Genomic DNA, 13,713 nt, shown 5'->3' with positions numbered 1-13,713 from the left:
AGATGGTTAAAGGACAATTGCTATAGTAAGGGTTATTCCCTCTGAGACCACTCTGGCCCAAGAGAGCAGTCACCCTCTTCCTGATAGCAATTCTGGCCAGGCCCACCCTAATATTTCCCAGTCAACCAGCAGGCTCCAGAGTTTCTACTAGGAGAGCCTGGGGGTGGGGCCACAATCTAACTCTCAAAGTTGGGGGATGGAGATGGGGGCTATGAGAATTGTTTTGAACACATATAACAAGTGCCTTGTGTACTTTAAAAGTCCCTCCCAATCAAATAGGGTGCCATATGCCCATACTGTCAGCTATACAGGAAGCTGAGGCAAGGGGATAGTTAGCAAAGATCTTGTCTCAAAATAAAATTTTAAGAAAGGGTTGGGGAGCTGGGCATGGTGGCACTCGCCTGTAATCCCAGCACTTGGGAGGCTGAGACAGGAGGATCACCGAGAGTTTGAGGGCAGCCTGAACTACAAAGTGAGACTCTGTCTCGAAAAAAATGAAACACACAAAAACAAAAAAGCAACAACAAAGGAATATTAACTAGAGGAGCACAAGATGGAAAAGAATCCACTTAACAGTGATTAATGTGAAACACACAGAAAGTTTGATTAACAGCCAGTTCAGCAGAGTAGCGGCCCCAAAGCTAGTGTAACCTGCACTGCACTAACTGAAGCTTAATGTCCAGACTGAGAGCAGAAATGGCCCCATATTACAGTGCCCTGGCAAGATCCTGTCTGTAGATATGTTGTCTTCCAGGGCCCTCATTTTATTTTGTTTTATTTTATTTTATCTAGTTTGGCTTTTTTGAGACAGTCTAGCTACGTAGCCCAGGCTGGCCTTAAATTCATGGTGACCCTCCTGCCTCAGCCTCCCAAGTGCTGGGATTACGGACATGCGCCACCACAGCCAGCTAACATCAGCATTTTTCCACACTGCTTTCTATGATGTGGCATCCAGGGACCTGGGTTGGGGTGGAGTGGGGTGTGGATGGTCACTGTGGAGTGACAATAGGAAACTAAGGAGGTGGAAAGTGGCCCCAGGTTTACCCATAGCAGCTCAGGTGGCTTAAATTTCCCTGTTTTGGTACCAACAACCGAAAACCACAGCTGCCATCAGCAACTTGGTGTCAAGGTGCTACTTCTCTGAGGCCCAAGGCTGTCACAGGGCCTATGGAGGAGGCCAGGTGAAGCACAGATCTGGCTGAGCTCATTTGCTTCTGGCTCTTTCTAACCTTTCCCAGGGTGGGTTACTCTGAAAACAAAATAAAGCAGTAGACTTTCAGTCTTTTTTGGCTGTTAGCTCTGAGGGCTGCAGTTTCTAGATACTTGACATTAATCGCGCAGCCTTCCGCCCATCATGCCTCTTCCGGCGAGTTCACCTCAGGCACATAGAACCTGCTTCTCCACACAGCAAGCTTGGAACTAGAGACAGACCCCCATTCCAAAATAAAAAAAGAAGGGCTGACGATGTAGCTCAGTGGTAGAGTAACCCTTGGGTAAATTCCCAGTACCATCCCCAAAAAGGGCAGAGACTTTAATAGCAAAGTGTGATATATTAAAACACTTCAGAGTGCTCAATTTTTTTTTTTTTTTTTTTGGTACTGGGGCTTGAACTCGGGACTTTGTGCTTGCAAGGCAGGCGCCAGAACTACTGAGCTAAATCCCCAGCCCTTTTTTTTTTTGAGACAGTTTCTAGCTATGTGGTCCAAGCTGGCCTTGAACTCGCTATGTAGCCCATCCTGGCCTCAAACTCACAGTGACCTTCCTGCCTCAGCCTCCCAAGTGCTGGGATCACAGGCCTACGCCACCACATCTGGCAAGAGCAGTTTTTTTAGTGTAGGATCAGGCACTCATCAGAATCTTCCAGGGTGGGATCTGGGAGACTTATTTGCAATAAACTTCCTCAGGGAACCCTGATGGAGAACCAATGACCCCTACCATATGTGCTGGTACCGAGGCCGTCTTACCTTATATGGTTAATTGCTTACCTGATCCTCCCTTCCTGAGAAGGATCACGTGTCCCTGTGGGTTTGGCTCTCCCTTTCCCACCACCAAGCCCCAGAATGCATCAGGCTCTGGGGTCCTGGCTGCTGTGTGAAGCACGACTGACCCCTGGCGGCCTCTCTGTCTGGTTCACACTTTCTGAGACTTCAGGTTGCAGTCTGTCCTTTGATCGCAACACACACTTCAAGTCTCTACTCCCACGAGGGCCTCAGACTGCAGAACCTTGAAGAACTACCTGGAAGACTTGTGACACAGATTGCTGGGCCGCCCCTGCTCTCTGATTCAGTAGCCTAGGGGTGTTGTGATAACTTGCCTTTGTTTGGTTTGGTTTTATTTTTTTGAGATAGTGTCTTCCCATGGAGCCCAGGCTGGCCTCGAACTGGAAGCCATCCTCCTGCCTCAGCCTCCCCAGTGCTGGGATGACAGGCTGGATCACCTTGTCCAGCTTCATTTATTTATTTAGAAGGATTGGGGAAGAACACTCCTGTTGCAGGAAACGCGCTAATGGTTGGCCTTGAAAAGAGGAGCGTGCCCTGGGTGACATTGAGGAACAACTCCTCTCTTCACAAGGCGTGAAGAATCCTCAACCCTGTCTGTCCAGAGCCACTGTCACCTATGAAGGCAATGGATACCCCGGGGCTGGGTGCTGCCTCAGTCCTGGAGGTTGGGCAACTGTTGGGGAGCTGGGCAGGGGTTCTGTGTGGGCTCAAGGCCCAGGCCAGGCCGCTGGGCTTCTTCTTTCTGTGGAAAAAGCCCCAATCCACAGGCTGAAGCCCTGTGGCTGGGAAGGGAGCTGGAGGCTAAAGGAGGAAGCCCCACTGCACTGGCTGATGGTTTCAGTCGTGCAGGGAATATGAGAGGAACACAGTAATAGTGGGGAACTGCAGACAGCTACACCCACAAGATGCTGCCTAAATAAACCTGCAGGGCCCATGCCGGGAAACCCTAGGAAGTCAGCACGGTGGCGCACGATTGTAATCCCAACACTCAAGAGGCTGAAGCAGGAGGATCTCCATGAGTTCAAGGCCAGCCTGGGCTACAAAGTGAGTTCAGGGCCAGCCTGAACTACATAGTGAGACCTTGTCTAAAAAAAAAAAAAAAGAAAAGAAAAGAAAAAAGAAATACATGATTATTTTCTAAAAAAGAAATTTGTCCTGCTGGATTTGTTGCTGGGTTGGATTTGTCATATTCTTTTTTTTTTTTGGATTTGTCATATTCTTGAGTCCAATTTAAAGCCCTACTTATTCTTTGAATGTCTTTCCACTTTACTACCTGATTAAGATAGCTGAAGTTCCACAACCCAATTGGTTTTCCCTCTAATTTAATCCAATTAACACATTTACTGCTTCATTAAATCCTGAATCTTTTCATGTTCTTCTACTGGCCAGGGCGCCTGCAGTTCTAGACATTTTGGTGACTGCTGGCTGGATTTTGTGCCTCTCGCAGAGCTCTGACTCTGGTCTTGGGTCCTAAAAAGGCCGCGATAGCCTCAAGGCCAGAACACACTTCACAAACCCATGCTCTCTGGAGGAGAAGGAAAGACGAAAATGGAAACAACTACTACAGTTCCTCCTGAAACTTCTGCCGTGTCTGGGAGACCAAGAACAGTAGGAGGGAGAAAGCAGCAAGAAGGCAAGAAAGTGAACAAACCAGAAGCTATGAAGCTCATTGTTTTGGTTTCTCAGCCTCTACATTTTATTTTATTTTATTTATTTTATTTTATTTTATGTTACCGGGGATGGAACTCGGGTCCTTGTGCTTGCCCAGCAGGCGCTGAAACCACTGAGCTAAATCAAATCCCTGGCCTTCTATGTTTTATTTTTGCCCAGGCCGTTGCCCAGTAGTTCTAAACATGGCCAGCAGGGGGCAGGAGTGTGCCAGTATTAAGCTTGCTGTTTTGGGCTTTCTGGAAGAATTTCATTTTTAATTTGCAGGCCTGGGGATTGAACCAGGGCCTCGTGCAACTAGGCGAGCACTCCACCCCTGAGCAACACTTTCAGCTCCTCACAGAGGAATTTCTGATCTTGTTATACAGTCTAAGAAACTCAAGAGTGAAGTAAGTAGTTGGTGACCTGGCATTTTAACCAGTAGGATAGGTGCTTGTTCTTTCTTTTTCTTCTCTATCTCTGTATCTCTCTCTCCCTCTCTCTTTGCTTTCTTTCTTTCTTTCTTTCTTTCTTTTTCAGACAGGATCTTACTGTGTAGTCCACACCTGGCCTTTAACTCACTCACTATGTAGCTCAGGTTGGCCTCAAGTTCGTGGCAACCCTCCTGCCTCAGCCTCCTGAGTGCCCATTGCTGGGTTCTTTTAAAGCCCACCTGAGTTTACAGCTGATTCCCACATTGTGTGTCGGTGCCTTACAGCCCTCTTGTACTAAACACAGTATTTAAGAGAACTTCAAACAATGATACTCTAATCCCTCTTTTCCTGTTTTCTTTCACTTATTCCTAAATTTTGTCATTTCTGATCCTTTCAGCCTTTTGTCCAGTGTCAAAGAGAAAGCCATGTCTACTTCCACTAGCCTTGACTATACGTCCCTCAGCTGAGAATAATTTCTTTTGGGGGCCTGGTATTGGAGACTGAACCCAGGGCCTTCACACTGAGATACAGCCTCAGCCCATTTCTAAATTTTTAGATTTTGAGACAGGGTCTTGCTAAATCACCAAGTTGCCCAAGATGAGTTCAAATTTGAAGTCCTCCCGCCTCAGCCTCATAGTTAACTGGGATTATGGGCATGCTAAATCATTTCTTTGATGCTGTTGCCTATGACTTCCTTTTATGACACTAGCAGTCACTGTGTTATAAACACATCTGTTAATCAGGTGGGACCTACACACCAAGGCTGGCGAGATTCCCCACTTGGAAGTACACACTGGAAGGGTGCGGAGTGAAGCAGGTCCCACATACTTCAGAGAGTGAGGGGTGTGGTTACATGACAGTGGACATTTGAGAAATGGCTCTCTGGGGAAGGTAGCCGTGTCCGAGATGTGTGGATTCATGGGAAATATTGAAGAGCACCCTGTTCCACGGCAAAGGTAGGGTCACGGGCTGGTGGCCCTTGCCCTGTACAACAGCGCGATAGACCTGACTCCTAAATGGGACTGCGGTCCAGCTGCTGGCACACAAGAGACCAATGTTGCATTTGTTTCAAATGCAGTTTAGTGGTGGCATGGTGATGCACACCTGTGGTCCCAGAACTCTGGGAGGCTGAGTCGGGAGGATCACCTAATTGAAACCCAGCCTTAGGCCAGGGATTTAGCTCAGTGGTTCCGGTGCCTGCCTTGCAAACACAAGGTCCTGAGTTTGATCCCTGGTACAAAAAAACCCAAAAAACAAGCAATGAAACCCAGCCTGGACAATTTAGTGAGAACCTGACTCAAAATTTAAAAAAAAAAAAAAAAAGTAGGACGTGGGTTTGCGGGGCAGCTTAGAGCAAAGGCCCTGGGATTAAATCTCCAGTATTGTAGAATAAAAACAAAAGTTTAGAAACAAGGTCAGAAACCTGGGGCTTCATCAGGCCCACAGAACAAATTTTTTATTTTATTGATTGATTGCTTTTAAGCAGTGGCAAAGTTTATTTGAAAAAGTAAAAGTCAAGAGTAAGGGAGAAACTGACTCTGCTAAGTTGAGCTTGGGCTCATAGAAAGTAGAAAGCAAGATAAAAGTGCACCCTGGAAGAAAAAGGGCCTGGTACTGTGAGGAAAGCCTGCTTTTTACTTTTTCTTTTTTTCTTTCTTTTTTTTTTTTTTACCAGGGATCGAATTTAAGTCCTTGTGCTTGCGCTTGCAAGGCAGGCGGCAGAACCACTGAGCTAAATGCCTGGCCCTGCTTTTTAATTTTTGAGACAGGGTCTCACCTTGTGGTTCAGCCTAGCTTCAAACTCACCATGTAGCCAGAAGCTAGCTTTAAACTTACTGCAATCCTCCTGCTTCAGCCTCCCAAGTGCTGGTATTTACAGGCATGGGTCACCATGCCTGGCTACAGAACAAATTTTATGCCTGATTCTGTACTTGCCTAGTAATAAACATTATACACTTGTGGCCAAATTTGGGCTGCGATTTGCTTTCCTGTGGCAGCAAGGGGGTGGGCTCAAGAGACCCTGTACATCCTCTATTCTCTACCAGATAGACCCTAATACTTAATTAGCAGCTACATTGTTTTAGACTAGTTCACAGTATCTTGTTTTCATCCTTTCAGAGAAAACCCCTTAGGGCTGGGCATGGTGTGCCTGTGATGTCATCCCAGCACTGGAAAGGCTGAGCATGGAGGATCGCTGAGTTTGAGGCCAGCCAGGGCTACACAGTGAGACCCTGTCTCAGAAAAAAAAAAAACAAAAACCAAAAAAACAACCAAAAACCCCCAAGCAAAATAGAGAAAACCCTGCAGCAAATACATCTGCATCTTTCTTCAGTGAGGGAAGTGTCCTGGGTGTCCTGGGAAGTGTCCTGGCAGGGACAGTCACTCACACCCTCTCTCCGGAGTCCCCACTAGCTAGAGGAAGCATCTTTTCCCCCTTTCTCTATTTATAGGCTGATTCTCTGTATCTCCTTTTTTGCTTTCTCACAAGGAGTAGAGTGTTTCACACATACTGTGGATTCGGGAATTAACAGCACATTGGCACATTTTCCTAAGCAAGGTTGTAACACTTCCAGTAGGTTAATTCACTTTTTGAAAAACATTTGCATCAAATGTTTAAAGCAACAATGTCCCTTAAAATAAGATAAAATTCCGAAGAAAATACATTAATGGGATCATTTTAGAATGGCTACTTTTTGCACTCTTCTTTCTTTCTAAGGAAAAGTCTTTGTTGGTTCTACCAAGTCTTGAAGAGTCAACCTTAGAAATAACCCACTCACCACCACACTTTCCACTCAGCTTTGTCTTCAGTTGTCTACTTTGGTTGCCTTGTCATAATTGGTTACTGCTGTTTTTCCATAGCTCTTCTTACTTTATGGAGGTGCAGCAGGGTACACTGATTTTAAATGTACAGTTCAGAGAATGTTTCCCTATGTATACATCCCTGTGATCACCATCCAAAATGGGGTAAGCTTATCTTTCATCCTTTTGTTTGGTTTTGAGACAGGGTCTCACTATGTACCCCAGGGTGGTCTTGAACTCACTATGTAGCTCATGCTGGCCTCGAACTCATGGCCTCCCGCCTGAGTGCTGGAATTACAGGCATATGCCACCACACCTGGCTCTTTTATCTTTGCTCGTGATTGGCTCACACAGTACATACTCTGGCATCTGATTTCTTTGCTCAACATAGAGCAGTGAGATTCATTCACTCTAGCACACAACAGTAGTTTCCTCTTTTGTGTTGCCGTGTGGTATTCCGTTGTATAAATATGTCATGCTGTGGTTATCAGCCCTCTGTGAATGGCCTCTTAGAATTTCCAGTTTTTGGTTACTATGAATACAATGTTTTTTGTGTATTCCCTTTCCTTAGATCTATACTAGGAATGGCATCCCTAGTTTGTAAGATAGGTGGAATTAGCTTTACTAGATTGGATCCCACAGCTACACCAATTTACATTTCTACCAACAAGGGCTGGAGTTTAATAGTTCCCTGTGCTCACCAAGAGTTAGGGTTATCAGTGTTTCAACATGAGCCATTCTGGTAGATGTATATTAGGAAACTACTAGGTTATTTGTTTTGGTTTTTTTTGGTACCAGGGATCAGACTCGAGTCCTTGCACTTGCAAGGCAGGCAGTGAAAGCACTGAGCTGAATCCCCGGCCCCACTACTGGGGTTTTAATTAGCATTTTCCTGATTTGAATATCTTATGTGCTGGTTAGTCCATTTGGACATCAGCTTTTGGGAAATCTTCCTTGTGTTTTGCCAGTTGGAAAAAATTAAGTTGTTTGTTTAGTGATTTGCAGAAGTTCTTGGTGTATTCTGTATAGTGAGCCCTGTGTTACTTTCACTTATTGTGAAAATCTCCCAGTACAAAAGTTGTGTTTTCACTCTCAATAAGAGTCTTTGAGCCTGGGATGTAGCTCACTGGCGCCGCACCTGCCTGACAAGTGCAAAGTCTTGAGTTTGATCCCCTTTACTGGAAAAAATTGTGGGACTGCATGATTCCAAAATCAATTATTCCCCTACCCTCTATTTTACTTGTAAATTAATGGTTAAAATGTGCTTGTTAGTTCTGGGATAATAGAATCTGTAATGAAACAGAGTTCCTAAGTAAAATTGCACAACCCCTTGTTTGTCCGGAGAACGAATGTTCCCGGGCCCACTACCTGTAGAACAATCCATCAATGTGTCTGCTGACCATCAGTACGTGACGGTCGTGACCATTAGTGTGTATGTCTGCTGACCATCAGTACGTGACAGTCGACCACTAACCTTTGTTCCTTTTTTTTCTGTAAATCTACATGTTAACCTCCCCCTCAACCCCCTATAAAACAGCCTTGGACTCTGAGCCAGTTGCCTCTCTTAGCTACTTTGCTTTGGGAGTGCCGTCTGGCCAGACTAATAAAGGTCTGTTTTATTTTCCAACTTGTCCGGTGTGTTCCTTCCCGGGTGTTCGTGGCTGCAGTCAGCTCCTCGGAGCGTTTGGTAAGGCCCTCAGTCTTATAAAATAAAACAAAACAGTCTGATAAACAATCTCAATTTTAATCAATTTAATCCCTCATTTTTTTTCCTTTTGAGTATTGCCCTGTGTGTCATGGCTAAATAATTTTTGCCTACTGTACAGTCATGAAGCTATCCTCTTATTTTCTTCTAGAAACATTGTCTTAGTTTAACATTTAGGTCTATGATCTATTTCAAATGAAATTTTATGTATGGTCTAAACAGAGGGAATCAAGGTTCTTTTGTTTGTCTATAAGAATACATAGTTATAGGCCAGGCGAGGTGGAGGTAGGGAAATCCCCATGAGTTGAGGCCAGCCTGGACTACTTAGAGAGTTCAAGGCCACCCTAGCCTACACTGGGAGGCCCTGTCTCAAAATAAAACAAAACAGAGCTAGGTGTGGTGGCACCTGGCTATAATCCCTGCATGTGGGAGGCTGAGGCAGGAGGATTGCAGCGAGTTCAAGGCCAGCCTGGATTACATAGTGAATTCAAGACCAGCCTGAACTACAGAGCGAGATCCTGTCTCAAAAAATAATAAAATAAAATAAAACAAAGCAAGTCTAGTTGCTCTCACCCCTTTTATTGACAAGACCATCCTCTATTGAATTCCAGTGGTGCCTTTATCTTACAACAGGAGAGTGATTATATGCTAAAGCTCTCACTGAAACTCCATCCAGGTATTCCCATTACCCTGGAAACTCACAGTTACATAAGATAAACAGGTTGGGTAGAGGAAGGTAAGTCTGCTTTTTTTTTTTTAAAGTCTGCTTTATTAGCATCTTTGTACCACTGGCAAACCAAGCACATCTATGTTGTTCCATTTCTTTTTGTTTTGGTACCAGGGATCAAACTCAGGTCCTTGCACTTGCAAAGCAGGTGGCGGAACCACTGAGCTGAATCCCAGGCCCCATTGTTCCATTTCTTATCTAAGCTGACCCATCCCACTCCCCAGTTGTATTTGTCATATTTTCTATGTAAATATTCATATTAACCTACTTCACCCAATCAGTCAAATGGAAGAATCCTTAGAGTCACAGAGTACTCAACTTCCTATTCTGCAGGTGGAGAAAGTAAAGTTCAGGAAGGAAAGTCCAGGAAGTCCTGGCATAGAAGCCAGGCTGGGATCACAACCTCAGTGGTGACTCCCCATTGGAGGTTCTTTCTGCTATTCTGGTGCCAACTCCTCTACCTTGAGTCACCTCAGAGTGGGTTCAACATCCAGAGCTAAGATTACCTTCCTACCTCAGAAAACTTGACAGTGGAAAAACTTATCACAAAGGCTGGAGATGTAGCTCAATGATACAGTGCTTGCCTAGCATGCTTGAGACCCCAAGTTTTATCCTCAGCACTGCAAAAACAAAAACAAAATTTTATCATCCACTGATTGATTTTTAAACAGTAATATATCTAGAAAATGGCAGCTTGGGATTGAGAAGGGCACTCTGTCCCATTAAAAATAATTGCAGTTGGGCCGGGGATTTAGCTCAGTGGTTCTGCCACCTGCTGCGCAAGCACAAGGACCCAAGTTCGATCCCCAGTACCAAAAAAATTAAAACTAAAATTTAAAAAAATGAAAAAAAAGAAAAAGGCGTAGAGAGGTTCAATTGGAAGGGGGCAAAAGATTAAGTAAATCAGGAAGAGACAAGATGACAATTGGAGAAAAAAGAATCAAGTATATATTATGTACAGGTACAAATTCCCTATGATAAATGTGATCGTTAGGTATATCTAAAATGTATCAAAATTAATTTTCTTACTGGGGATCGAACTCAGGGCCTTGCATTTGGAAGGCAGGTGGCAGAACCACTGAACTAAATCCCTGACCCTATAAAAATTAATTTTAAAAAAGAAAAGATGGGGCCAGGGATTTAGCTCAGTGGCACTGCACCTGCCTCGCAAGCACAAGGTCCTGAGTTCAATCCCCCGTACCAAAAAAAAAAAAATGAAAGAAAAGATAATAAATTCAGTGATGAGCAAATGGAATTCAATGCCAGCACTGAGCTGAGTGTCTCAAATAAAGAAGAATCAGCTCTTTTCTTCCTTTGAAGCCTGAGAAATTCAATACACTGTACCTATTTACAAGATGTTCAACACCCAAAGGGAGAGAGTACTTGAGTTAATGGCCACCAGAAAAAAAATCAAGTCGTTAAAAGATTTCACCATAAGGGTGAAAAATAAGAACCAAGAGAGATTATGTAAAGGGGCAAATTTCCAATGATGAATGTCATTATATTGTATATCTAAAATGTACCAATGATTAGAATGAATAATCGATAATGCAAAATAGGAAGAAAAGGTCCAAAGGGGTAGGGGTAGTGGGAGGGGCAGGGGAAAAGAAGGAAGGGAAAGGAAAAATGATGAGAAATGGAAAAAAATGGAAATAAAGTCTTTGTAACTAGGGAAATGTGGAGGGGGTGAAGGGAGGGCTAGGATTGGGGAAAAAATGAGAACCAAGATGCATCATGTAAAGGTACAAGTTCCCAATGAGAAATGTAATTGTGTTGTATACCTAAAATGTACCAATAAAAGAATTTAACAACACCAAAAAAAGATTTCACCATCAGTCTGTATATTACAAGTATGAAAAATGATGTTTTACCTTCTTTGTGCTGGGAAGGGTTCAAGGGGACGGGAGTTGGGAGACCCCAAAACTCAGAGTAGGTTGAATGATTGTAGAACTGTCTACAGTACAGGACCCTCAGTAAAAGTAGCCAATAGTAAATAGGCATATTTTAAAGATACATTGCACATACAGGGTTATACTTCAGCCACCGTCTACATAAATATCAATTTCTTTTTGTGTGTGTGTGTGTTTGATGGTTTAGCATCCACTTCATTGTGCTTACTTATTTGTGTAATGAATAAGCAACACAGACCACATCTTCCCAACATTCAAAGTATTGCAATAATATAAAAGTCTCCAAAGAAATTAACTGAAAACTGCACTAAATACTGCTTTAATTAGGAATAGTTGCTATAATGAGACAAATCACATTATACATTATTTTCTTCAGTGAGCTTCGGTTTGAATCAATCTTAGGATTTGAATCATAGCAAAATGTGTAGTTCTTTGAAATCTGGGAGCTGTACTAGCAAAACTACAGATATACATACCCCCATCTGGAACAAAGCCTTTTATCAACTTAGGGGAGTAAGACCAAACACTGCCTAAGACAGGACTTATTGAAGTCAAAAGCCACCCTGGGAACTGGCCTGGGGAATAAACTGGTACTGGTACAGGTAAGAAACAAAACTGCATTGGCTGACCAACTGCATATTTTACTAAATGGCTTTGAATTTAAAAAATGAAATGCTTCATTGTGTTTTCTCAGAAACTAATCAAAAGATTACAGAGTCCTACACAATTTGGAGACACAAAGTGGGTGCTGAGTGACTAGAGGTCACCTCAGGCATGGAATTTTAGAAAGTTAGTCCTTGGAGTTAAATGGCACCATGGCTCTTGCAGCAGATACAAAGGAATGATGCTCTGGAGAGGAGGTAGGGACACTCTGTGATCAGTCAGCGGACAGATGAGGGTCCCAGTGGGAGGTGGGATCTTTAAATTGATAGTTTATCTTCCACTGCTCATGCCTCTGTCTTCATAAATGGTAATTCCAATAACTCGAAGTCCTCTCTCAATGGGGTCTGTTAAGAGGAGGCCTTGGGGAGCATATATCTTCTCATTCTGTTCTTGAATGTATTTGGAAACTTTCTTCAGAACCGTCTCATAATGGGTTTCCATGCATAAGAAGATGGTGTATGCTGTTAAACAAGCCAAACAGCCTTCAAGATAGGATTGGCCCCCGGCGCTTCTCTGCTCCTGTATAAAGGTTATTTAGAGTTCGCACAGTTTCTTCAAACTGCTGCCTATCAATCCGGTTCTCCAGCTCCGCGGGGAACTTGGTCTGGAACTGGCAGCATGTGCCACTACTGTAGTCTCGCTGGATGAACACTTTCCCGGACACCGGCGCCTGCTGCGGCCTCATGGCGAGGACGGGACCGGCCGTGCTGCGAGTTCTGGAAGGGGAGGCAGCACGCGTCAGATCCCCGCCCGGACCCGGTACTCCGGCCAGCCAGCCCCTCGAACCCCCCCGCTGCCCGAAGAAGCTCACAGCCTCCGCCTCTACCCATGGTGCTGCAGCTGACCATCAGCCACCGCCCCGGACCCAGACCCCCCCATTCCGGTTCCGCCCGGGAAACACCTAAATATCAATTTCTTAACTGGGAAAGATATGCATGACTGTGGTCCCAGCACTCTGAGAGGAAGAAGGGTCTCAATCAAGTTCTATCCATTGCAGCCTGGGTAACTTAGTGACCTAGCAAGACCTTGTCTCAAAATTCTTAAAAAGGAATGTAATGGCTTGGGATTTAGCTCAGTGGCCCCGTTCCTGCCTCGAAAGTGCAAGGTCCTGAGTTTGATCCCTGGTACCACAAAATAAATAAATAAATAAATAAATAAATAAATAAATAAATAAATAAAAATTTAAAAATTAAAAAAAAAGGGAATGTAGTTCAGTGTAAACGCCTTGGGTTCAATCCTTACTAACAGAAAACAAAACAAAACAATTTCTTGTTTGGAAACATATCATTTATGCCAACGGTCCCATCATTTCTAAATGTAACTGTTTACAAACTCAAATATTTTTACTTTCTTCTTCTTTTTACTGTTTCCTATTACTTCATGTGCCTTATTGATAATATGTCTACTGAACTATTTCATTCCTTTGTATATTTTGAATTAGTTACTAAGTTTTGTTTTTGTTTGGCACTGGGGATCAGACTCGGGTCCTTGCACTTTTGAGGCAGGCAGCAGAACCACTGAGCTAAATCCCCAGCCTCAGTTACTAAATTTTATTCCCTTTAAGAATAATAACATTTTGGGCCAGGGATTTAGCTCAGTGGTTTTGCTGCCTGCCTCAAAAGTGCAAGGACCCGAGTTCAATCCGCAGTACCAATAATAATAATAATAATAATAATAATAATAAATACATTTTATTATTTTTCCACTTACAGACTTTCTTTTTAAAAATTTCTTCATATATTTGAACACATATTCAAATGGCATTAAAAGACAGTTGAAACTGGAAATTTGGTAAAGGCCTATGTCTCTTCACCTTATCTTGGGCAAT

At 43.6% G+C, this 13,713-nt stretch overlaps 1 pseudogene; it reads right to left on the bottom strand.

The window, feature by feature from the left end:
• Window positions 1–11,402: 11,402 nt before the first annotated feature.
• Window positions 11,403–12,613, bottom strand: LOC101709985 (golgin subfamily A member 7 pseudogene; annotated as a pseudogene).
• Between the last annotated feature and the right edge of the window lie 1,100 nt (window positions 12,614–13,713).

Source organism: Heterocephalus glaber, unplaced genomic scaffold (assembly GCF_053883595.1).
Source record: "Heterocephalus glaber isolate CG9 unplaced genomic scaffold, H.glaber_assembly_v1.0 deba00001504, whole genome shotgun sequence".
Lineage (NCBI taxonomy): Eukaryota > Metazoa > Chordata > Mammalia > Rodentia > Bathyergidae > Heterocephalus > Heterocephalus glaber.
Note: the sequence above shows the minus strand (reverse complement) of the source record. Positions and strands in the feature narration are given on the sequence as shown.